We start from the raw sequence: 25,004 nt of genomic DNA, 5'->3' as shown, positions 1-25,004 counted from the left end.
TTTGAGTCAATGAAAGAACACGAGCACATGGGAAGTCTGAATGAAATGAGCCTGGGACATTTTACGTGGTGGTGCTAAGTTCTTGAATAATGGCAGTATCTGCCATGTCCACAGAAGCTTCTAGCCACCATGCATGGCTCTGGGACCTTACACAGTCATTTAATCCTCCTGTCTATGAGGCGAGTTCTACTACTATGCTCATTCTGCAAATGGGGAGACAGACACAGAGAAATAAAGTAACTTGTCCAAGATCAAATACCTAAAAGCGGTGGAGCTGGGATTCAAACCCAGGCCATTGAGCAGGTACTACTCAGTGAGGTATATTATAAAGTCCTTTGCATATTCTGTCACCTAGGACTCCATTTAAAAAGCAATTGTGGGAGTTCCTGTCATGGCTCAGTGGCTAACGAATCACTAGGAGCCATGAGGTTGTGGGTTCGATCCCTGGCCTCACTCAGTGGGTTAGGGATCCGGTGTTGCCGTGAGTTGTGGTGTAGGTCACAGATGGGGCTGGGATCTGGTGTTGCTGTGGCTGTGGTGTAGGCCGGCGGCCACAGCTCGGATTCGACCCCTAGCCTGGGGACCTCCATATGCTGCGGGTGCGGCCCTAGAAAAGACAAAAAGACAAAAAAAAAAAAAAAAGCGACTGTGCTGCCTAATGTAAAACTCCCAAATTCTGGGGTTGGATACAGATAAAGACTCATTTATTCATTAATTAAGTCATCCATTATTTATTCATTCCGTATGTATTACAGTCCCACTGCGTACCAGGCTTAGCGATGGCAAAAATAGATGTGGTTTCTGCAATTCTAGAACTTGGACTATAGTAGGGAGAAACACGTAATCAAATAATTAGGCAAATAACTGTAAAATTTCAAACTCATAGGTGTGAAGGAACGGTACAAGATGTTATAAGATTATAAGGACATTTAAAGAAGTTCAGTCCTAACTGAGGGGCGGTTCCTGAGGAAGTGACTTCGAGCTGGGACTGCAAACCCCCAGACCGTGAGTTGGGGACTGTTTCCAGACTCCTCCTCTGCAACACAGGCTAGTGGATTGTCCTAAAATCTTAGTGAGATGGCATGAAGAGTTCAACCCAGCACTTAGTACTTAATTAATGATGCAATTGGTTGGCTTTGTTATTTTAATTTTTCTCGGTGCTCTTTGGCCAGTATGCAGTTACAGAACAGGATAAAAGAAACAAAGATTTATAAAAATAGCAATCAGAAACGCAGAAAGGATAGGGGAGAAAAGGAAATATTTTGAAAATCCTATGGATTTTAATTTTTTTAATTAGAATGTTTCAGTAAGATGCGCAGGCTGTGGTGGAAAACCAATGGGAAATAAATGCAGACAGGAAACGCAGTGCTTTGTTGATGTTTTTCTGGCACCTCCAGAATTTTGTCCTAACATGTTTTCCTGTGTTTTTACGTATTTCTTCCAGCATGAGTCCTGGATTGATTGATGGCGATGCTCTTTTACCCAGAGCTTAATCCTGCAGCACACCGGGGGTGGGGTGAGCCTGACCGACTTGGTGAGTGAGGGGCAGAGGGAGTGGGTTGAAGAACCTGGAAGTTTTAATGAGGAAAGATGGGCCAAAGCTCCCGTTTGGATCACAGAGCATCCAGGCTGATTGCTCTCTGCTTCAGCCTAGCAAGGAAAAGAAGGAAAGCGATTGTAAATTCAGCCGATAGAAACGTAATTACTCCTTCCTGAAATGTGAGGGGTCCCCCTGCCTCGGGGGATGGGTTAAGTAAAGCCACATTTTTTCAGAGAGGAAATTTGCCCACGGCCCCTCGGGGAGAGCACTTCAAAGGTTCCCAGGACACTTCAAAAGGCCAGGAGCCTCTTCCACCGCTAGTTTTAAAGTGCTGGAGGTATGCGCCCTGGAAATGCGTGAGCACACAGCCCAGCGGGGCGGGGGGGGGGGGGGGTGCTGTGGAGCACATTCCTGTCTGAGATCCGACTACCACTCTGCCTTCGTTCTGGAGGGAATCTTCCGGCCTGGAGGGGTGGTAGGGAGTGTCCTGCAGGAGCCATGGGGCCACCAAGCCAAGTGTGGACTTCAGCTGTCACCTCATTTTTTTTTTTCGGTCTTTTTAGGGCTGCACCTGCTGCATATGGAGGGTTCCAGGATAGGGGTCCAATCTGAGCCACAGCTGCGGGCCCACACTGCAGGCACAGCAAGACCAGATCTGAGCCGTGAGCCGCATCTGCAACCCACACCACAGCTCATGGTAATGCCAGATCCTTAACTTGATGAGCGAGGCCTGGGATTGAACCTGCCTCGTCATGGATACTACGTCAGATTCATTTCCACTGAGCCACGTGGGGAACTCCCTAACCCAGGCCTTTTTCTCCCCAGGGAGCTCAGTCCCAGCAGCAGCATCATTCAGGGGCTTGGTTGACTCAGACACCATGGGCGGAGGTTCTCCGTCCTTGATTCCCGCATTCCTGGGCACCTGTCACCCCAGAGCATCCATCAGTAAGATATCGGCTTTTCCTGAAGTAGGCCCAAAACAACTATGTGCCTCGATTCCTCTCTTCTGTTCCTCCTGAGGAAAATGTTAAAGTATTAAAGGGAGCTAGGTTACAGCAGAGCTACAGGACGTTAAGTGTAGACAGCCCCCAAAGCCATCGTTAACCAATGAACGGAATTTCCATCTTGTTCCCTTTAAGTGCGATAGTGTTTTTCTCATCAACCAGGGTAAATGTCAGAGGTGTCTCATGTTTCCAGGGTGAGTTGAGATACCCATCCTTTCACTTAAAAAGTAGGCTTTGTAGCAGTTCCCATTGTAGCTCAGTGCAAACGAACCTGACTAGGATCCATGAGGACGTGGGTTCAATCCCTGGCCTCTCTCGCTGGGTTAAGGATGCTATGCAGCTGCGGCCGTGGTGTAGGCCGGCAGCTGCAGCTCCGACTGGACCTCCAGCCTGGGAACTTCTATATGCCGCAAGTGCAACCCTTTAAAAAAAAAAAAAAAAAAAAGCAAGTTTGGTAACGTGTGCCGTGCATGTCCCCCTTGTAACTGGACCGCTGCATCTGAGTATTTCTGCCCCCTCCTCATCCAAGTACATAAACAGACACAGGAGGATGGGGTAGGGGGATAAAGACAGTAAAGAGACAGGAGGAGAGCTCTACAGGCGTGAGGCGGTCATGAGCAGAATCACCATAGCAAACGCAGAACCAGGAGAGCTTTCCGAGGCAACACGGCCTTCAGGCCTCTTGCTCCGGAGCCCCCTCCCCACGCGCGCACGGAGAGCCAGGCGCCGGCTCAGTCACACGGGGGAGGGGGGGGATGCAGATGCCTCATGGGGGATGCAGATGCCTCCTTGTCAAACCGCACAGCGAAGAGGAAGCCGCTTCCTCCCGTGCATGTCAAGCCTGCGTTTTACAGCACACGTCCGTGGACAGGGGCTCGCCGTGCCATCTGCTGCGCCCAGCAAGCGGCAGGGGGACGTCATCGCCGAGGGAAGTGGGGGACGCAGGGAAAACCCCAGGTGTCTCCCGAGGACCAGGGACCGGGTTCCCGCCGCCCGCTCAGGCCGGGGCGGAACGAGCCGTCGGGGGTCAAAAGCAGAGGCCCAGCCACGGCGCGCGGACGCTTCCCGTCTTCATTCAGAACGAGGCAACGAGGGCTTGATTATTTTTTGACCTGTGACATTGCATCTGGTGTCTCGCTCTAGAAATGAGGCAAATAAAATATCTTGAAATGACTTCGTTCTATAAAAAAGGACCCTCCCCCATGCTGTTCGCTGTCACCTTCTTTTTTCCTCCGCTTCCGTCTCTGCAGCTTGACATCCTCTCAAACGCTACCTGACAGACTGCGGCAATCACCCCGCGAATGGAAGTAATTTCCTTATTGACAGCCTCCCGTTCTCCCTGACATCTGCCAGCACTCCCTGACACTTGAATAAGCATTAAGACATTAACAGTCTGGCACAGGCTTAGGGGCTGGAAGAGCAATGCTTGGCAGGCCCGCTGAACAAAGCCCCGAGCGAGAGACCCCACGCCTTCAATCCGCAGTCCCCCTGGCTGGAAACCCGGGCAGAGCCCAGAGTAAATGCCGATTATTCGCTCCACTGCTCTGGCATTTTGGTGTCTCCTTCCACAGGCCAGATCATATGCTCGAGGAAAGGGACAGAAAAACAGGGACAAGGCTGTTTCGGAGACAGCAGGAGTGAAAAGCGGGTGTGCATGAAAAGGCAGCTCTCCGCTGCTCCCTGGGATGAGTCAATGTTTTTAAGGAATCGACTTAGAAGGAGAAGCAAAGTCAGGCTCCCCCGACTGACGCGTCGAACAATGCGAATCACGCTTTCTTCTGATCGTATCACATTCTTCCCAGAGACTAGCTGGCAGATGCCATCTTGGCGCTGTGGGTTTTTCAGAAGCCAATTTGTCAGATCTTCATACAGAAAATTATTAGGAAAGAACACTACGGTAGACGTTGTTGCCAGAATCTGCTCACTAAGAAATGGCAAAGCTTAATATTAATTAAACTGCTAAGGAAGTCAGAGAGCGGCTTCCATTCGTTCTTGAGTAGGGCTCGTTTGGATCAGAAAGCTGTAATCTGCACAGGTAATGCTAAAATTAACCTCAAACTAGAAGGGGGAGAGCTGTGAATGTGACACTTTCACTTGAGCGAAAAATGACTCAATATAGCTGCACTTGGGAGACAGAAGAAGAGTTGAAACGGGTTGTATGTGAGTTCAAGGGAGTCTGACCCAAGGGTGGGGCGACCTGCTTCCCTAGGGAGCATTCTGTGGCTCCAGACTCTGACATCTTCCAGGGACCAAGGGCCCAGAAGTCCCCCACTCCTGCAGTGGCCACCGCAGGACAGAAACGTTGCAGGAAGAGTTGTTGCTGCGTTTACATCGCGATTCCGTCTGCAAACCACCTTACTTTCTTCGTTGTTTGATCTGAGCCTGGGGTCACCATCTGATTTGCAAATGAGGGGAAGAGACAGGCCGAAGGAGGATGAGGGCCTTTCCCCAGTCACACAGGTAGTGAATGGTGAAGGCCCGAACTCCACGTGGGTCTGGACTACCTGGGTGGGTAGATTTCCACGGCATCCACCCCTGGCCTCAGGGATCTTGGTCAAAAACACAGAAAGGGACGGTGAAGTTGGAAGGGCAGCAACCACCTTCCCCGAAAGAGCTGTCTGTCTGCGATGGTGAGAAGGTAGCTGAGTGGAACCACAGAACCTGCTCCGGTCCCCACAAGGTGCTGTTCAAACGGGCAGGGTGGTTCCTTTCGTAGGTGCAGCAGGGAATCAGGACCAGCCTCATGGGGAGTGTGGGGGCGTCTGAGGGCGGGTGGGCAGGGGAGGTCTTGTTTTTAAACTAAATGCAGCTCCATCGCTGGCTCTGCCGCTCGAAACTTTGAATGTTCGAGGGTGGGGGCCCTGAGTTCAACCTCTGTCTCTCATCAGCGGTGCAGGTTGGGCTGAGTTAAGAAACAAGAATCTGATTCTTCATTGTAAAATAGTGATGCCAGCCGTATCTTCCTTACAGGCTTTACCAGGAGAACCAACTGAGTTAAAGCTTGTCAAAAAATAGCGCAGTAGACGCTCACAAAACAGACATGAGTCCGTGGTTCTTTGATGAGTGTATCATGTAAGGCGCCCACCTTTCAAATTGTCCACTTAACACCTCTCTTGGGATGTGGTGCAGTTAATTCAAATGCACACCCCACACCAGTTCATCTTCCATGTAACCACAATAATCACAACAAAAGCGAGTGAGAGGCGTTCCTGTTGCGGCTCAGTGGGTTAAGGACCCGGTGTTGTCTCTGGGGGGATGTGGCTTCCATCCCTGGCCTCCCTCAGTAGGTTAGGGATCCAGCGTTGCCACAAGCTGCCGTGTAGGTTGCCGATGCAGCTTGGAACTGGTGTTGCCCGCAGAGGCAGCTCCAAGTTGACTTCTAGCCCAGGAACTTCCACGTGATGCAAGTGGGGCCATAAAAAGAAAAAAAAAAAAAATCAATGGGCGCTTAGTCCATATTCCGTGCATTTTGTTTATCTTATTTAATCCAGCATGTTAGGGATTATATTTCACTTTTCCAGATGGAGCACTTAAAGCTCAGAGAGATTAAACAACCTCCCCAAAGTGTCACAGCTATTAAATGTGAGGCCAGACGTGAAAGCTAGGGTCCGCTGGGGCCAAAGCCCACTCCTGGGCTAACCCGTCTTGCAAGGGTGACATCTCACACAGGGACGTCTCATTCAGGCCTCATCCTGAATGAAGAAGCCATGTGAGTGCGCGCCTTGACCATAACAACCCACATACCACACGCAAGAAATAAGCCACTGTTGTTACAAGGCTACTGAGGTTTGTGTTGTTGCTGGGACACGGTGACCTTGACTCCTGGCCCAGTGAGAGAAGTCCTCCAACCACACGAACGAAGCGCTTAGAACACTGCCTGGCACACAAAGCAGGACTCAGTAGCGGTTCCCACGGCCGGTGCGCTCTGACTTTTGACACAGCTTCCCTGTTTGCCTCTGCTTGTCTTAAAACCCTCATCTGCAGATGCTCCAGAGTATTTTGTTGTAGGCAGTCATCTGGCTAAGCGTCAGAAAGTGTGGGTTCTGGTCCTAACTTGCTTTTCCTGGGGCTCTGTTTCCTCCCAGATAATTGTCAAGGTTCCTTGCAGTTCGGAGAAGTTTCTGAGTCTACAGACAAGGAGCTGCAGGATCTCACACAACAATAGACAAGGGTTGGCTTTGCCAGTTACAAAGCTGGGTGAGCTGAGAACCTCCTTTTCCCCTCACAGGGTCTATGTTCGGCTTTTGCCACTGTCCATTCCCAAGGCGATCACAGTGGCACAAGTGTGCAGCACAGCCATATTTTGGGGGGTTCGTTTTTGTTTTTCTAAAATTAAGTTTGGTTGAAAAATTCCTTTTTTTTTTTTTTTAGCTTTTAGGGCCACACCTGAGGCATATGGAAGTTCCCAGGTTAGGGGTTGAATCAGGGCTGCAGCTGCCGGCCTTTGCCACAGCCACAGCAACGCCAGATCCAAGCTGCGTCTTTGACCTACACCACAGTTCACGGCAACGCCGGATCCTTAACCCACTGAGTGAGGTCAGGGATCGAACCTGCATCCTCATGGATACTAGTCAGGTTCATAACCTGCTGAGCCACAGTGGGACCTCCCAGGTTGCAAAATTCTTAACTAGAGAAAAAGGTGATTTTCTAGGAAGGAGTTATGAAAAAGCTTGGGCTAACCGAGTACGTACTTAATGTAAAGAACTTAAAATAAAAACCCAGAGAGGAAAGTTAGGCTGCTGTAGTGGGCAGAGCTCTGGCCTCAAAACTAAAGCCTTGGGTTCCCACCTCTTTCTGCCACCAGCCAGTCCCGTGGCCCTGGATGATCCCTTGTTTCTCTGGGTTTCAATTTCCCTGTACGTAACAACAAAGGCTCTCCAATGCCTGTCTAGCACTACTGTTTCATCACTGCGATGCCATCAGAATTAACTGACAAGGTCGTTTGTCACAAGCTTTAAGTGGCAGTTCTCTTAATTTGTCCAGGCGGGGAAATACATTAAGGAAGGAGAATGTTTACGGGGAAGCCCAGCCCACGGAAATCTTCTGAATTGCTAATACTTTTTGTTCCTATAAAGGAGACACGAAAGAAAGAACTTGGTTTTTCATCAATCAACAAAACAAGCACTCTGTGGTTTGCCAGAAGAACAGGTGGCCTCCTATCTTTTCCTGCCCACTCACGGGAGATTTTCGGCTCCAGCTAAGGAAAGCTGGTCTCTGCCATATTCCTCCCAGCTCTACTGAAATGTATCCAGATCCTCAGAGTCTTCGCCAGAGGTCTGTCAAACGGGGTGTGGGTACCGAAGCTGGTCTATGGATTGATGTATTATTGGTTTCGAAAATCGGATCCTTTGCCCACCATCTAGAAAGGTGGGTACCTGCTGTTCCCAGGCCACTGGCCTCAGCAGAGTTGACAGTCCAGCTTCTGTGCCCCCTTTCTCCCGATTCCCATCGCCAGCCTTCCCAGTCTATCCCACTCTTGCTTGTGGGCAGCATGGCTCGGAGATTGGCTTTAGTAAACAGACAATCTAGGTAAGACCACGTGCTGTAAGGTAATTCCCTAGGATCCCCCCTTAAAAACATGTTGTCCCTCCCACACGGAGACTCTGTGATTTACCAAATCTTGGGAAAGCTGGTGGGCTTTCTAGACGCAGAAGGGCATTTTAGAAGAAGAGCTCATGAAGGTACCCTGCTCAGAGAGCCTGGTGCGGGATGCCGCAGATTAGCATCCTCCAGCTGCCAGGGTTTGGGTCCCCTGCAGTGTTCACCCTGAGGCCGCACTCACCCACGGCGGCTCCCAGCCACAGCCGAGCACAGTGGGCAACGCGGGCTGGGCCAGTCCCGTCTCAAGGGGGACTTCCTCGCGTGGGCCCTTTTGGCTTGGGGACTCTCCATCAGGATGACCAGAAGTTTCTCAGAACTGTGCCTGGTCTGAAACGCTTCCTACTCCCCCTTCCTTCCTTCCCTCTTTGCGTTCAAAGGTCTCAGACCCACATCCCGGGCTGAAGGCTGGCCCTGCTCCTTGCCACTTCGCTCAGCCTTCGCAAGCACGTCCCTCAGCAAACCCCCAGCCCATTTAGTTCCTCCTGGAACCTGCTTCTAGGAGAAGCAGGGCAGGACACTTTCCCAGGGGCGCCTGCCTGGCCCACTGGGCTGGTCAGTGTTCTCCAGAGACACAGAAACAGCAGGAGCCTTATATTTACCACGGGGAATTAGCTCACACGGTTGCAGGGTCCGAAACGCCCTGAGACATGCACTGGAGACCCAGGAGAGCCAACGTGTGGTTCCATTTGGCATCTGAGGGCCTGCTGGTGTGCGTTCCAGTCTGCAAGCTGTAAGCGTGAGAGCTACGAAGAGCTGATGGTTTAGTCCAAGTCCGAAAGACGGCAAAGACCAAGGTCAAATTACTCGGGCAGGAGGACGGCCCTCTTCCTCCTGGGGCGTGGGGTGGGCGGCAGGGGGTGAGGGCGGTGGGCAGCGTGGGGGGGTGGGTTTCTTGTTGTTCTGGGTCCGTTTAAGTTTTCAACCGATGGGGTGAGGTCACCGCACATCAGGGGGGCAATTTACTTTATTCGGTCCCCTGGTTCACAGGTTCATCTTATCTGGGAACAGCCCCCGAGGAGACACACCCAGAACAACGTTCGGCCACATATCCGTGCCCTCCAAGGCCCAGTCAAGGTGACACCTAAAACTAACTACCCCTCCGTGCAGTCCAACAGCTAGTCGGTTAAATCACTTTTGCTAAGGTCAGGAATACAAGTCAAGTTCTCTTAGCATGAGATGCATTTTTTTTTTTTAATTATTTTTTAACCATCCTGTGGCAAATGGAATTCCCACAGGGATCAGATCTGAGCTGCAGCTGGAGCTTCTGGAATAAGTTTTCAAGTCAACTTTCTCACTTGCGTTGACCCTTCGCCACACGAGGTCGTGGGGCAGGTTTTCGATTCTAAAAAAATTCCTCTCAAAGTGGTGCTCTGGAGACACTTGAGAAAATGAAGATAGACTTGGCAAAGACGCCCACAGGAAGATAATTAAGAGAGATTTTCAAAGCCTGGGGGAAATCAAAGACCCTTATATATGTATGGTTGGCACGAAACCATTTTTATGACAATTCGTGCTCCGTGCAGCTGTGCAGCGCTGAGAGGTAAGAACACACAGCTCGTGGGAAAACAAAGGCCACGTGGGTCTAACCTTCTAGCGGCCTCCGGAGCCACACATACGTTTCACAGCGGGTTCTGAGGCATTACGAAAACCAAAATAGGAAATTTTCTTGCAGTTCTAAGAAGGAAATGATTACGTAGCAATTGGGAAAACAAGTTAAAAATTTCCCTTTCCCTCTGCCCCCTCCTGACTGAATTCCTTACTCTCAAAAGGGATGTGGTGAGAGGACTGAGTCCGTGTGATGTGTCCTCTCAAGTCGTGGGGGGGTCAGCGGAGGTCTGGGCTTTGGCGCCAGGCAGGCCTAGAAAGGCAGTTTCGTTCTGCCACCTAAGAGCTGTGTGATCTCAGGCAAGGTACGCAGTCTCTCGGGGCGCCACTTGCCTTGTCTGTAAAACAGCTGCTACTCGATAGCGCGGCTGTGGCGGTCGCAGGAGAGGAGGGTGGAGGGTGGTGCCCGGCACCTGACAGGCGTCAGGAACGATGGCTCATCCTCTTGGGAAGGAAGGCACGCGAGGACCCCGAGAGAGCGCTGATCGCTCAGCAACATCTCATCAAAAAGACTCTGTCAGAGCAGTGATCCCAAAAGCAAAAGTCTTGGGAAAAGCTCCAGGGGGGTCTGAGCGGTGATGTGTGGGGCACTGCGGCAAACTAGAGGGCCTGTGCCCACTGAAAGGGGGTGGCTGGAGAGCCCACGCCGCATTTGGAAGGGGGAACGATTTCTGCTCGATGTCTGACTACTGGAGAACCTGAGCCCCATCTGAAGGGGGCAGTTGCTACCTCAGTCCTACCTCAGGGTCGTGTAGACCCATTATTGATAGACTTTTTTTTTTTCATTTCTACGTGAAATTTCCAGTTCACATACAAGAGCTCCTAGGTCAATTCATTAACACACACACACACACACACACACACAGGGAGTTCCCATTATGGCTCAGTGGGTTAAGAACCCAACGTAGTCTCTGTGAGAATGTGGGTTCCATCCCTGGCCTGGTTCAGTGGGTTAAGGATCTAGCATTGCCAGGGCTGTGGCACAGGTCTCGGCGGCAGCTTTGAGTCAACCCCTAGCAGGAACTTCCATATGCTGCAGGTGCAGCCTCAAGAAACAACAAAACAGAAACAAAAATAGAAAAAAAAAACAACACAACACCACACATAGGCCCCACAAAGCACGTCTGAAGGCTGGATGTGGCCTGTGGGCCACCAGTGAGCAAGTTCTATGGGAGAAGAACATTCCATGACTGCGTTCTCACTCCTTGTACAGTAAAATATTTTCTTTTTTTTTTTTTTTTTTAAATAATTCTTCAAATAATTCCACACAGGGCAAAGAGTCCAACATACAAACAAATCGTCTCCTGCGTGTACTTCTCTATCTGGGACACCAAGGGCCAAAAATAACCTAAAAAAACCCATGAAGGATTGTGTTATTATTTACTCCTCAGGGTTTAGCCGCTTGCTGGTGGGCTGACTGTTCAAAGCCTGCGCGTGGGTGAAGCGGAGATGATGCCTGCTGATGAAGCTATTTTCTAGGTATGTCCTTAAAGTGTATCATCCCTGACCCCACATTTTCCATGGCTTCATCGAGGAGTCTAAGCATTGACAGAGTCCACAAAAGTCTTGCCTTCAGATCTCAAAAGCGAGGCCAGAAAGAGTGGGGAAGAAATGACCATGTTTGTTCAAATCTTTCTGTCCACCCCCAGGTGAGCTTCACAATGACAAAGAATGTTCCCAAGAGGTGGCGTTGATTGGAAACCATCCGTGGCTAAAAAGTCTTAAGCCGCCAGTGTCTTAATGAACGGGTTCTGCTCCATTTCTGAGCTTACAGCAGAGGGCAAACAAGGAATCGCATTTCAATGTCAAAGTCACGGTCAACAGGAAGCTCCATATTTGATTCACAGTCTCCTCCACTCACACACCTTAAAGGGGCAACCTTAGCTTTAGAGCCTCTGTAGAACCCAGCAGGTTTCTGGAGCAGGCGACCATCCTGGTACCTCTGTGTCGCTTATCCTCGGAAGCCATCACCTGGGAGGGCAAAGGACCCTGACACCCACTTCGATAGACAACAGGCACGTTAAAATGGGGTTACCTCCGTTAGAGCCCGAGAGAGAAACCTCAGGCCAGGAGAACTACAGGGCGTCTTTCAGGAACAGGCTTTGTTCCCTTAATAGGTACAAGCATTTGTTCAGAACCGGCTGAGGGAAACTGAATTAGACACGTGTCTTCCCGAGGTATCTATGTGTGCTGCAGACATGTCTTCACCCAAGAGTCGCTCAGTCTGTAACTCTCCCAGTTGTGTGGGGCTCACGCTGGATCTGAGGTCCTCCTGATTCTGGCAACCCTGCTTCGTGACGTGCAACACAACCAGTTAATTCCGTGTTGCCCCGCTTCTTTCTCCGTGTTTTCCAGCACTGCAGTGAAAACACATTCCCTAAGGAGAACGGGGCCTGAGGACGCTCATGCCCCTTCCCACCCTATAGAGTCTGGGGTCTCCTCCTCGGAAGGTTAGATTAGGCAACGGCAACATGGGTCCACGGAAAAGGACAGCATTATTCTCCCAAATGATGCTTCACGGATCTGCTATAAAAGATTAAGGGATTCTCTCGTGTTATTGGGAAAAAGCTCATTTTGGAAGTTACAAAATTCAGAACCTAGGACCACAATAATACAAAGGTAGTTTTGGTAAAGTATCTTGAGATCTTTGAGAAGCAGGCATTAGTCAATAAGAAAACGGTGGCATATTGAATAGAATTTCGATTTGGAAAACTAATCTTCCGTTACCTCTCTTGGTTCCCACATGTTTTTTTTTTCTTCCCTCTGACTCCCTATCTTTAATACTGTAATGACCCTCATAATAGAAAATACTTTGCTTCAGAAATGTACACGTTTGAATGTTGAGTATATTTTGATTACAATACTGAACACGCCTTAGCTTGAGAAAGGCTTTTTGGAAAAGATGGGAAAATTGTAACCTGACCTTTCGGCCGCCACGTCCCTAGGATTATGATGTCCCCAGGACGTCTCGTCATCTCAGTGGGTCAACACTGCGTGGACCCGAATGGCAGAGCTCCGAGGGAAGGGGCGACGATGACTTGGGCACCTGAGGATGCTGGAGCTGTGCGTTCCCTTGCGAGGGCAGCCTGTTACGGAACTGGAGTCCCCGGAGTGGGACCTAAGGAGGTGGGCACAACATTGCTTTGCAAGGTGGGTGAAGATGTGGTTAACCATTTGGGTAGGCAGGGCCCAGACTCGAATTGGGATGGCGGTAACATTTCAGTGCAGACTGGTGCGTTCTGCAGACGTTGCTGCTGTCATTTCAATTAGAACCAAGGGTCATCTTTCTCATCCTTTCCCTCACCCTCTACTGCTGCTGTGGCTGCCAAGACTGTATTCGGTTTCCTTAAAAAAGATAGACACATCCCAGCAGTGGGTTAAGTGATAGAGCTAACAGTTAATTCTTGCTTCTTTAAGCCAAACCAGGTAATTCTCATTTAAATGAAGGAACCCATCTTGCTCCCCAGCAACTATCTGGTATCAGCGCAGCAAGGAAAGCTCACGCCTTGGAGACCCTGCTGCTCTCTGGGGACTCCGAGGCCGTCTCCACAGGTCTCCCCTTGAGGATGAGAAACACTCGAAACAAAGCGACACTTGTCCAGAGAAACGGGTAGAAGAGACTTTGCGAAATCTCTTCCGAGAGTTTTGGGTTTTGTGGAGGGTGTGTGTTCCCTCTCTTCTTTAGTTGTGAAAACGCCGCAATCCTCCCTGGGCTTCCCGGCCTTTCGTAGGAATTAGAAAGTCCTGCTGAAGCATCTCTGCAAGTCACCCTGCGGAAGGTGCGGAGCCTTTCAGGCCAAGTGGACGCGATGCATATAAATCCCCGTCCTGCTGGGCTTGACTAGGAAAGGGCTGTAGGGTGGACTAGGATGCTGCAGGCTTGGCCCCGTGTGTCTGCCTGTGGCGACCGCTGAGCTCTTCCAAATTAACAGCTTAAAATGAGAACAGGCCCGAGGTCAGAATAAAAGGAAATGGTTCTTCCAGGCAAAGACAGCTTCAGCCTCCTCCCCAAAGCCCCTTCCCTCCCCCTCATCCTTTCTCTTCCTCTTCTTGTCCAGCCTGGGGCGCCCTGTCCGCTGAAGGCCTTCCAGGCTTTGACTGAATCACGTGCTTTTCCAGCTCTCGGGAGGGCAGGGCAGTGGGAAGGCCTAGGAGGGGTCAACAACCTGGCTTTGTCTGCAGTCCTTTCACAACAGGGGCTTGGAAGTTGCTCCGGGGGAGGTGCTGGGCTGTGAGGCAGGTGGCTGGCGGAGATCCGGTCTGCCTACACCCGGCACCCCCGGCACCCCCGCCACGGGACCCTGGGTCCCCCCCTTCAGCGAGAACCACGAGAGGAAGAAAAAGCCCAACAGAGGGAAACAGAGAAAACAAACATTTGCTCCGGTTTGTTTCCGGTTTGAGGCGGGCCCAGGAGCAGGGAGAACGTGCGGAATGCGGGTGAGGTTTAGACGCGCGAAGAGGACCCGGGTTTCAAGGAGGAATTTTACCAGACCTCTCTGTTGCCATTTTGCCTTCTTGCCACATCGGGCCTAGATTTTATTTTGGAAAGTATGAGAAATTAAACTTGTGCCACTGTCTTCACTGACCTTCTAAAGTTAAACAAGAGAGAGGGAAAGAAAAAAAATTGCCTTTCGAAGATCGCTTTGCAGGCAGTAGAAAATAAACCTGGATGTTCTTTTTTTAGGACTGTATTTAAGTCGAGTTGATGTACGGTGTTGTGCTAACTTCTGCTGTCAGCAGAGTGACTCAGTGATACACACACACACTCTTTTTCCTGTTCTTTTCCACGGTGGCTTAGCACCGCGGACTGAACAGAGTTCCCTGGGCTACACAGCGGGACCTCGTAGTTTACCCACCGCGTGCACACTGGTTCGCATCTGCTCATCCCAGACTCCCGTCCATCCTGCCCCAGCCCCTCCTCCCCATTTTCCACCACAAGTCTGTTCTCTACGTCTGTGCGTCTGTTTCTGTTTCGTAGATAAGTTCATTGGTGTGGTGTTTTGGATTCTGCACGAAAGTGATATCCTATGTATACCTCGATGTTCTTCCTGCCTTTTAAAGAAATCAAGCATCCTGAAATTCGTCTAAATTCAGGATTTTTGTGTTAGTTTACTAAGATGACAAGGCTTTTAATTTTCTCTACCGATTTTGTTTCCCTAGCAATGCCTCTTATTTCCATATTTTATCTGATGAAGAAAAGCTGTCCCTTATGCAATTTTAATTTTGTTTTAAAAGAAAGAATGCCATTGTCTGGCAAAATTATTTTTTTTGCATGCATACTAACATTTTATACCCTTCAGTCTTAAAGATTGTTACCATGGTCAGCTACTGGTAAAAGATTGAGTGGAAAGAGAGAGGAAAAAGCTCTGATATCAAGCAGATGTGTTTTCAAATTCTAGCTCTGCCACATAGGAGCTGTGAAGAGTGAGTTGCTAAATGTCTGGGAACGTCTGTGTCTTCATCTCTAAGAGCTGGGGCTAAAGGTACATGTTTGGCAGCATTTCATGAGGATTACCTTAGATAACAAAGAACAAATACCTATTATGGCAGGTATCATGTATTCATTTTATTCCTCCCAATCAGAAAATGCTTTATGGGAGTTCCCTGGGTCGCTCAGTGGTAATGAACCCGACTAGTATCCATAAGGATTCAGGTTCGATCCCTGGCCTTCCTCAGTGGGTTAAGGATCTGGCATTGCCATGAGCTGTGGTGTGATTCACAGATGCAGCTCAGATCTGGTGTTGCTGAGGCTGTGGTGTGGTGTAGGCTGGCAGCTGTAGCTTCAACGGGCCCCCTAGCCTGGGAACTTCCATATGCTGTGGTGCAGCCCTAAACAAAAACAAAAACAAAAAAGAAAGGAAGAAAGAAAGAAAATCTTTTATGGAGATTCCATTTAATTGATATCGTTAGAATGCCTCCTTAGTCCTGCTGGCTCAGTGGTGGACAAGGTGAGAAATAATAAAGAAGAAAAAAACCCGGCCATGTCTCAGAAGAACAGTCCTTCTATTCGAGGAGACAAGAGACACACATAAACTCCTATTTGCAACTGGGAAGCAGTTAGGGTTCATATAGACAAGTATTCAATGTTATGGTCTAAACAGCAGGTGCCAAGGAATATTATGGAAAAGAGATGGGTTTTATGAAGACTTTTATAACATATAGAATTTTAACTGGGATAAACAAAACAAACCACTGGGATAAAGTCAAACAAACAAAGCTAGGGGATTTTTTTTTAAATGGGAAGAATATGGTTGAAGATTTGAGAGCAGAAATGAACAGAACAGATGTCTCCAGGAAACTGACCAACCCGGAGCAGAAAGCTTTCCTGGGGAAATGGCACCAAAAGAGTAAACTGAGACCGAGTGGTAAAGCGCCTTGAGTGTTATCCTGATTAATAGAACATGATCTGTGAGGTTTTCAGAAAGAGAGTGAGAGCAGACTTCTGGAGAGGTTACAGCTCTTCAAGATGCACTGGGGACACAGTAGGACTCTTCCAGGGTCACGTGAGTGGGGGATAAGTTGTCTGTGCTTCTCAAATGCTTCCTTCTGAAGAGTCTGCTCCAAGCCAGAGGCTCAGTGGGTCTTGGCACTTGTTTTCACTAGTTTGCCTGTAAGGGGTTTGATCCATATTAACTAAGCTCAGAAGAGATTTGTTCATAAAAGCCAATTTCATCATTGAGGAAGCCACACACCCTTATGAAGAAGAATGGGTTGAAGGAAGGGTAAGTCATTTAGCCTATCTCATTTCTCTCTAATAGGAACAGGATTCTGGAAAATTAAATCACCATCAGAAAGTTTACTGGCCATTCATTCATCAGTGTATCAAACATTGATGAAGTATCCACCAAGTGGCAGGCACTGAGGTGAGACCCAGCATGAGGAGGCTGAGCTGTGCAAGTGGTTTAGTGAAGCTGGAAGGGCCAAGCTGAGGCCCCTGGGGCTGGGCCGCCGAGAGGAAGGCGGAGCGTCGGCCCCAGAGGGGGTGCCCGTTCTGCTGAGGAGAACGTGCAACAATTCTTTTCACCTCTCAATCTGTTTTGATTTAATTTCATACAACATCGGTAAATAGCGTTTCACCCACCACAGAATACATCTGTTTGCAGCAATAATGCTACTAGATTGAAATAGCAGTTGATGGAAAAGAACCTGAAACCCAAACGTAATGAGCTCTCACAAACTAAGTTGTGGTTATCAAAACAAGCCACCGACAGGAAAACAATAAGGTCTTAACTATACAGCACAGGGAACTATATTCACTATCCTATCATAAACCATAATGGGAAAGAATGTGAAAAAGAATAATATATGAATGTGTATATATAGTATATATATATCATGCATAACTCAAATATATCTGAATCACTCTGTTGTGTACCAGAAACAATAAATGTTGTAAATTGACTTCAATAAAAATAAATAAAAAACAAACCACTGTCTACAAACCACTATCATCTACAGGAGTTATGTGTATAACAAATAAATTGGGATGCTTATGTTTTCAAATCAAGACACAAATTAATTCCAAAGTAAACAAATAAAGCACAAAGAACAGGATGGGTTGAGATCTCAAAACAGCCGTGAACCACCATCATAAGACTGAGTTGGCTTGTCAAGTAGGGAGGCTCTAAAGGAAACCTCATTACCTCCCTCCCATTGAATTTTCTGATTGCAAATATATTTACACAGTTGAAAGTCAAAACGTCATGAAAGTAACCTTTAGAGACGATCCAGTGCTGTCCCGGCCTGCCCTACACCAGCCCGGCCCCTTCCAACAACCCCTGGTGTTGGCTCCTGCTGTACTCTCAGGATCTGTCTTCACGCACAACCTACGCGCACTTTGTAAATATGAAATTTAATTAGAAAACAGGGGAAGGAAACCCCCCCACCATCTGATGGCCACAACCACTGTTGCCAGACACGGTCAATCCTTCCACACGTTAGGTCACTGATGCCTTAGGACAACCCTACAGAGCCGATCTTATCCGCCCGAGACCACACCTCATGCCAGGTGGGCAGAAGTCCCAGCCCTTGACCTTGTACTTTGGAAGCACTTCTCGTGGCTCTCCAACCGCTGGAGTTCTATGTGGACTGAACACACCTTTTGATTTTTATATCTCAGCTCATCACCTTGTCTTCATAACATCTTTAAAATACCTACTTTTCAGGGTTGTTTGGAGGATTAAATTGAGTGGCTAACAAGTACGAGGCATACAATGAGAGTTCTGTAAGTGGAAACTATTATAATATCCCTGGGAGAAGGTCCTCGGGCTAAGCTCATTCAAAATGGATTCATTTCTGGAGTTCCCGTCGTGGCGCAGTGGTTAATGAATCCGACTAGGAACCATGAGGTTGCGGGTTCGGTCCCTGCCCTTGCTCAATGGGTTAACGATCCGGCGTTGCCGTGAGCTGTGGTGTAGGTTGCAGACGCGGCTCGGATCCCGCGTTGCTGTGGCTCTGGCGTAGGCCGGTGGCTACAGCTCCGATTCAACCCCTAGCCTGGGAACCTCCATATGCCGCGGAAGCGGCCCAAGAGATAGCAACAACAACAACAACAACAAAAAGACAAAAAAAGACAAAAGACAAAAAAAAAAGAAAAAAAAATGGATTCATTTCTACTTAATGCATAAAGATGGCTCCTGTTTTGGATTTCGTCTGTTCTGATGGTGACCTCACAGCCGGGTGAGTAACAACCTCTGTCCACTCCTTATACAAATAGAAATAAATCTGAGCACTAGGTGACCAGATCCTCTCCTGGACAGCCCGGTTTCAAGCATAGGACCAAGAATCACCATATTCACTCTACATCAAGCAAACTTTTATAAAGGGCCAGGTGGTAAACATTTTAGGTTTGGGGGTCTTTGTTGTAACTACTCAACTGTACGGCAGCACAAAAGCAGCCTGCAAAGTGAGTGAGGGTAGCTGTGTTCCAATAAAACTTTATTAGGGACACTGTCATTTGAATTTCGTATTAACTTACATGTGTTACCAAATACTTTTCTTCCTTCGATTTTTTTCTTTGGCCACTTAAAAATATAAAAATGATCCTTAGCTCATGGGCCAGATATAAGCAGATGGCGGCTGGATTTGGTCTGTGGGACACAGTGTGCCAACTCCTACTCTAAATGCCAATCATTTGAGAAAATATCTCTTGATCCAGGCCAGCCCTCTCCCCCCATCCCTTTTCTCCTCTACTCTAACTACAAGAAGACGGGGAAAACAAAAGGCCCTTTGGAAGAAATCCTCCTACTTACCAGGGAGCAGCAATTTTATTTTTCTCATAAGCAGCTTAGGGTTTTGTAAGTACAATTTAATGATCCAAATACAAATTTAGATACGGATTTGAGTCCAAGTCAACTAAACATCACGAGGGAGCGATGCTGGAAAAAAGCAATAGTAGACAGTACATCCAGCTGCTAGGAAATTCAGCAACATCAGCGTCTAAAATGTATGTATACCTTATTTGAAAACTGAGCTTCAGGAGTTCCCATTGTGGCTCAGTGGAAATGAATCCAACTGGTATACAAGAGGATGCGGGTTCGATCCCTGGCCTCACTCAGTGGGTTAAGGATCTGGCGTTGCCCTGAGCTGTGGTGTAGGTCACAGACGTGGCTTGGATCTGGTGTTGCTGTGGCTGTGGTGTAGGCCAGTGGCTACAGCTCCTATCAGACCCCTAGCCTGGGAACCTCCATATGCCAAAGGTGCGGCCCTAAAGATGACAAGAAAATTAAAAAAAGAAAAAAGAAAACCAAGCTTCAGACGAGAGGAAGGGTGGCCTTGTACCTTGCTACCTGTGTTCCTCGAAGGCAGAGGGTCGTCCGCTGTGGTCCCTACGGGATGCAGGCAGCTCAGGGACACCGTGGTCCCTCCTTGCTGGGGACACGTATAGCCGTGGCCCCCTCTCTGGAAGGCCCTGCAGCAGCCTGCCCCCTCTCGAGGCTTCGCCAGTTCCTCTGCCTCAGCCGCCTCCATCCCTCCCTCCTCACCACCAGAGCTCCAGCCTCCAGAAACAAAAGGCGCAAAGGCAGGTGGTCTGAGGAAAACTTCTGCTTCCTCCACGCAGCGGAGGAGTCCCGAAGCCTTGCTAACTGTTTGGAAATGGCTGGGGAAACTACTTCCACGATCCTGTAAATTACCCTGTGACACACCCATCTCTTTACCGTCTGGGAAGCCAATCATTTCAAAGGAACAAAGAGTCAGCAGCAGTCCACTTAGACAAATTCCATCTGCTCCTGTGGATTTTTCAGAGTTAGGGAGTCTTGGAAAGACGATCCGGACAGTGGCAGGGTAGGGGGAAGGGGGCTGGAAACCAGTGAATACTTTAAGAATTCCTTTTATTTATTTATTAAAATTTTTTTTTTTGTTTCTGGCTGCCCATGGCATATGAATTTCCCGGGCCGGCCAGGGATTAGATTTGAGCCATTGTTGTGACCTAAGCGGCAGCTGCTGCAATCCTGGATCCTTAACCCACTATGCTGGGCTGGGCCTCGAACCTGTGACCCAGCACTCCTAAGAGACCACCAGTCTTTTTGGGCCACAGCCGGAACTCCTAGAGTTCCTTTTAGAATCTTTGCTGTCAGCACAGAACCTGGCCCTCCCCGGGCTCCAAAGAAGCCTAAATATTGGAACTGGGGCTTAAAGCATTCAGTTGTCCAGAGATGAGGGAGGGGCGGAGAATGAACCAAAAGAGCGCATGTGAGGGATTCGAGGCTCCAAGGCAGGGCTTTATCCGTTCCCGGCGCGGCTGGTCTTGCGCCACCGGCTCGGAGCCCACGGGCTTCGCGATTATTTGTTGAATGAGGGAAGGACTAGACGGAGGCAGAGGCGGGAGAGGAACAGGCGCAGAAAGGCACCGTCCATCAGTCAGGGTCAGCGGGAAGCAGACTTTCCCTCCGCTAATCGCAGCTCCACTTGAACGAAGGGCGCCTCAGGAGGTGTGCGTGGCAGAGGAAAAGGGATGAGACTGGCAATGGGATGGCGCCACCCAGGGTGAAAGGGCAGGCGCAGCCGTGGGGCAGAAGAGAGGCAGGGGTGTCCAGAAACACGTACAGAACGGGACAGATGTGGGGACAAAACCCCTCAACCTCTTCCTCCTCCGACCCTCCAGCCTCCGGCCAGGGCCTCCGGTTGGCTGAACCCAAGGAGAAGCCAGCGGGCGTGAGAGCAGGACAGAGAAGGTTGGAGAATGGGAAAGCGAATCACCAGCCCATTGGGTGAGCTGAAACTGAAAGGTTCTGTTTTTTTTTAATTGAGATATAATAGACACATAACATACTAGTTGAAGGCATACAACTTAGTGATTCGGTAGCTGTGCACATTGTGAAGTAATCAGCAGAGTAAGTCTAGTGAACCTCCATTCCCACGCATAGCTACATTTTTTTCCCTTGTGATAAAAACTTTTTTTCTTGTCTTTTTGAAATTATAGTTGGTTTACACTGTTGCGCCAGTTTCTGCTGTGCAGCAGTGACCCCGTCATCTATAGACATTCCCTTTCTTAGGCCATCGTCCATCATGGTCTGTCCCAAGAGACTTGAGCTCCTTCCCTGTGCTGGGCAGCAGCACCTCCTGCTCAGCATTGTGAATGTGACAGTTTGCATCTATTCACCACACACTCCCCGGCCATCCGCTTCCACCTCCGCCCCCTTGGCAACCACAGGTCTGTTCTCACGTCTGTGGGTCAGTTTCTGTTCTGCAGGTAGGTTCGTTTGTGTCCTATTTTAGATTCCGCATATTAGTGATATCATATGGTGTTTGTCTTTCTCTGAAAACTTTTAAGATTTACTCCCTTAGCAACTTTCATAAAAGCTGATTTTTTTTTTAAGTTCTGCCTTCACTTCCCTGTGCCTTTGTTTGTTTCCTGTTCTCCCAAGATATCTCCAAAGACATCTATCATCTCTTGTCATTTGGACTGAAAGGCTATGAGCTGCCATCAGAGATTATGAAGGAGGAAGTGACAAAAAATAAGGGCACTGGGAACACTTATCTCTGTGCACATTCCGGCCCTGCCGCTCCTGCACTGTCAGCGTGGGCGGGTTACTTCAGATCGCTCTGCCTCAGCTGCCGTCTCTCAAAAATGAAGGAACTTATGGCAGCTATCTCCTAGGGGTGCTGTGAGGATAAAATGTGATAATCTAAGCAAAGTGAGTGGGTCTCATATTATTGCTTTCTAAAAAGCCTATCTTGGATCAGATTTAGGCAAATTCGTCTCACATTGAAGAATTTACTGTCAAATCAATGAAAGGGCAAGGTTTTAGCGAATGTGGCAATCAGAAGGAAAAGACCGGAGTTTTACGACTTCCTAACCAGGCAATTTTACTCTGCTTTTGTGGACCTAGGCTAAGAAGTTCCCTTCCTTAAGCACTGGTTGTTCTGCCTTTAAATAATATGAGAAGGTTAGAGAAGCTTAGGTAACGCTAAATGCAGTCCCCTACATGTGCTCTCAACATACAGCTGTGATTTAGCTACCAACGCATTTCTGAAAATTGCTTCCTTAGCATCTCAGCACTTTATTTGCAAGAACAACTGAAGCAGAAAGAAAATCAAGCAATGACAGGGGGGCTTCATTTTAGACTCATTAGTTGGCAAGCTAAGAACTTGCTCCGATCAGGTGGGGTTTCATCTGTAAGGACTGGCCTCCGACAGGAAAGTGAGCAGCTCCGGCTCAAAGGCTGAAGCACATTTTCTTTCCCTTTGCCCGCCCACTTCCTTATTTTTCTAATGCGAGTTTCACAGGCCTTCTTAATAGGTGAGATGTCTAACCCGCAGACTGCAATGCGCTCCTGTTTACACCGCTATTAAAGTTTAAACAGACATATCGTTTATGGAAAGACTGGCTATAATCACAACTTTTAAGATCCCCTCCTCCCTTGCCAAGTTTTAGCACTGCGATAAAAGAAACATTATTTTTTTACTGAATTCTTGATGAATATTTGCGAAACCTTCTAAAATTACAAATGCATTTCCAACTCTGATGCATCAATTTAACTTGTACAGGTTACATAACAAGAAGTTGTAAAAGTATTTAAGTGGCATTTTAATACCCAAGAATTCTCGTTATTTTAATATGGAGGTTAGCCTTCCCGATGACTCATAAAGATAAATTGCTAACTCTTACAATGTACACTTCATTCGAGTCAATGAATACTTGCCCAATGAGTTGTTTTTTTAATGTAATGTAAAAATAGTATCTCTTGGGCCACGAAAGCCTTTAAGTGATGATTTTCGAGGACTTCCTCTGTCATTGCTTTAATAATATTCAAGGTCTACAGGCTTCAGAATTATATGTTAGGAGTTCCTGTCATGGCACAGCGGAAATGAATCCAACTGGGAACCATGAGGTTGCAGGTTTGATCCCTGGCCTTGCTCAGTGGGTTAAGGATCTGGTGTTGCTGTGGCTGTGGTGTAGGCCGGCAGCTGGAGCTCCGATTAGACCCCACCTGGGAACCTCCATATGCCATGGGTGCGGCCCTAAAAAGTCCAAAAAAAAAAAAAAAAGAATTACATGTTAAAAACTGCACATGCAATATAATTACAGCTACTTTTTTTTTTTTTTTTTTTTTTAAGCAGCAATCAGGTGCACAGCCTGGTTGAGATGAAAGGACATTCACCAAACTCTTAACAATAGTTATAGATGAAGGTAGGACTAAAACACAGGCTTAAAACAGTGCTAATCCCTTCCCACGGATTTCTAATCCTCTTGCTATGTCTTTCGTTTAGAATATGGCGTCTGGGGCACTGGTGAAGGGAGTGGGGGCTGGGTTTGAACCTTGACTCCATCACTTGCTACTATGTGACCTTGTGCTGGTATGAACTTCCCTGGGCCTCAGTTCAAGCATCTGCAGAAAAGGATAATAATAGCATGTGCCTAAGTCCCGCATATGGTTGTTGTGAGGTTAATGAGAGGGGCATGCAAATCACTTAGAGCAGGAACAGGAACTCCCTTGGCACGAGTGCACGAGAGCGAGAATTTCGTTATTTACATTTAGGCTCTTCCAGTAGGTGGTGACCACCCAGGGGCGGGAGAGTCCTGTTTTATTTATCTTCCGTATCGCTGGACCTTAACACCGTATCTAGCAAGTAAGAGGTGCTCGGGAAAGATGCGTGAATACATGAATGATGAATTCCACATGTCGCGTAAAGTGACACAGAATGCCACCATTTCCTCAGCCACGATGGAATTGTAATTGCCTTTGTGTATTTTAGCTTTCGCTGGTTAGCTTCTGCTCAGGAAGTATCCCGAGGATGTTTGCTCTGATCAGGTCACTGGCAAGTGGTTTGACTCATGATGACACTAGATCAGCTAAGAGCACTTAGGAGAACTGTTACGCTAAGACTATTGGCCATCCTGGCCCTAGAAACTTTAGTCATTTTCCACATTCTCACGTGGGTTATAAAGTCTTGGTCACATCTAAACTGCAGGCTGGAGGGAGCTTTCATCGCGGCTCAGCTGTAACGACTCCGACTATCATCCATGAGAATAAGGGTTCGATCCCTGGCTTTGCTCAGTGGGTTAAGGATCTGGCGTTGCCATGAGCTGTGTGTCGGCTGCAGGTGCGGCTTGGATCCCGAGTGGCTGTGGCTGTGGCCTAGGCCAACAGCTGTAGCTTTGATTCCACCCCTAGCCTGGGAACTTCCATATGATGCAGGTGTGGCCCTAAAAAGACGAAAATAAATAAATAAGTAAATAAATAAATAAAATTTGAAAAAAAATTAAAAACTAAAGTGTAGGTTTGATCGAGTCAAAAGGCATTCCTTCCAGGTGTCAAGTCAAGGTTTCCAAACCAATCAGCATTTCTCTTTAGTGCAAGCTCCTCCTCCACAGCGGCAGCCCAAAGCTACTGGGCAAAGCGGCACTTGCCTCAAAATTTCCCGGGGAAGAAGAGCAATATCCTTAAATGGCTGAATTCCATCTTCCGAGAGACTGAGTTTGAGTGCCTGAACTTTCTCCAAACTCCACTGGATTTTTTTTTTTTTTTTTTTTAACTAATCGTATTTTCCAGATATGCCTGGAAACCTATTCAGAATTTCTGGGGATGAATCAAAAATGATTTTAAGTTCAATTAATAGCTACCACCATTGCCAATATTCATCTTTCCTCGCAAAGTTAGTCTTTGGTAGGAAACCGTCTCCCCGGTTGCCTTCTGTGTTTATTTCAGTCCTATTTCCTCCTTAGGCAGAGGCCGAACTTTAAAAATATTAAACACGCGAACACATACCACACCTATATCTTCGCTCATTTGAATAAAGAAGATATGGAT

At 48.1% G+C, this 25,004-nt stretch overlaps 1 protein-coding gene and 2 long non-coding RNA genes across 10 annotated transcripts in view; 1 reads left to right on the top strand and 2 right to left on the bottom strand.

The window, feature by feature from the left end:
- RASGEF1B (RasGEF domain family member 1B) overlaps window positions 1-25,004 on the bottom strand; it is a 699,030-nt gene that overhangs the window by 56,255 nt on the left and 617,771 nt on the right. The gene's annotated exons all lie outside the window — the stretch shown is intronic.
- On the top strand, window positions 629-12,833 carry LOC110262197. Of its 3 annotated transcripts, none has more exons than XR_002346911.1 (3): window positions 629-6,741; window positions 7,620-11,229; window positions 12,696-12,812. It is a non-coding gene; the product is annotated as an uncharacterized LOC110262197 (long non-coding RNA). The 3 variants fall into 3 exon arrangements; XR_002346910.1 differs by lacking the exon at window positions 12,696-12,812 and having other exon boundaries at window positions 7,620-9,685; window positions 11,142-11,225; XR_002346909.1 differs by having other exon boundaries at window positions 631-6,741; window positions 7,620-8,939; window positions 9,133-12,833.
- Window positions 11,006-25,004, bottom strand: part of LOC106510559 — a 26,073-nt gene continuing 12,074 nt past the window's right edge. The window contains exon 2 of the long non-coding RNA XR_001309141.2: window positions 11,006-13,682. This is a non-coding gene — a long non-coding RNA (uncharacterized LOC106510559). The remainder of the gene's footprint in view (window positions 13,683-25,004) is intronic.

This window comes from Sus scrofa, chromosome 8 (assembly GCF_000003025.6).
Source record: "Sus scrofa isolate TJ Tabasco breed Duroc chromosome 8, Sscrofa11.1, whole genome shotgun sequence".
Lineage (NCBI taxonomy): Eukaryota > Metazoa > Chordata > Mammalia > Artiodactyla > Suidae > Sus > Sus scrofa.
This window is presented reverse-complemented; position numbering and strand designations above follow the sequence as displayed.